This window comes from Penaeus monodon, chromosome 24, assembly GCF_015228065.2.
Source record: "Penaeus monodon isolate SGIC_2016 chromosome 24, NSTDA_Pmon_1, whole genome shotgun sequence".
In the NCBI taxonomy this organism is placed as follows: Eukaryota; Metazoa; Arthropoda; class Malacostraca; order Decapoda; family Penaeidae; genus Penaeus; species Penaeus monodon.
The window spans coordinates 3,087,156-3,087,740 of NC_051409.1; the positions used below are offsets into that span (position 1 = coordinate 3,087,156).

Here is a 585-nt window from a genome sequence, read left to right on the forward strand (position 1 = left end):
TACGTGTGCTTACATATGTTTGAATTATTTCTAAATGTATATACTTCAATCGATTTTTTTATTGAAATTTGCAACACCACACTGTTATCAGAGGACTATAGAGCCTGAGTGAGTTGCCAGGTTTTCTTTTTTCCTTTATCAGTGGAACAAAATATAAGTTATTTTCATATTCTTACTTTAGCTTGCTGACTTAAAGAACTAAAAAGTGTGTTTTTTTCTTTTTTGCTTTATCTTCCTGACGGTTTTAACAAAAGTTATAAACTTGCATATACTTTTTCAAGGTTATGTTATAGGTTTTATACATTTACTAATTCAAAACTCCTATTTTAATTTTGTATACCACTCTCATCCTGTAGCATTAAATAGTAAGATTCTATCTTTTACCTATTTGCAATTATTCTGAATCACTGTTCGTAAATTAATCTCTCCTTTTCCAATTTCTAGTATAAGTCTGCCTCTATTATGAATATCATTATCAGTAGCTAGAGCATCTTTGCTAATGATCGTATCATCACTACTTTATGCATGCATTTGCTTAATCTAACTTATATTCCCGTTTTAAGTAAGCTAGATGGCACATTGGCT

The 585-nt window shown here is 29.7% G+C and overlaps 1 protein-coding gene across 1 annotated transcript in view; it reads left to right on the forward strand.

Annotated features, from left to right (window-relative positions):
* The window catches only part of LOC119588800 (serine/threonine-protein phosphatase 6 regulatory ankyrin repeat subunit C-like), an 8,621-nt gene that overhangs the window by 5,153 nt on the left and 2,883 nt on the right, over window positions 1-585 (forward strand).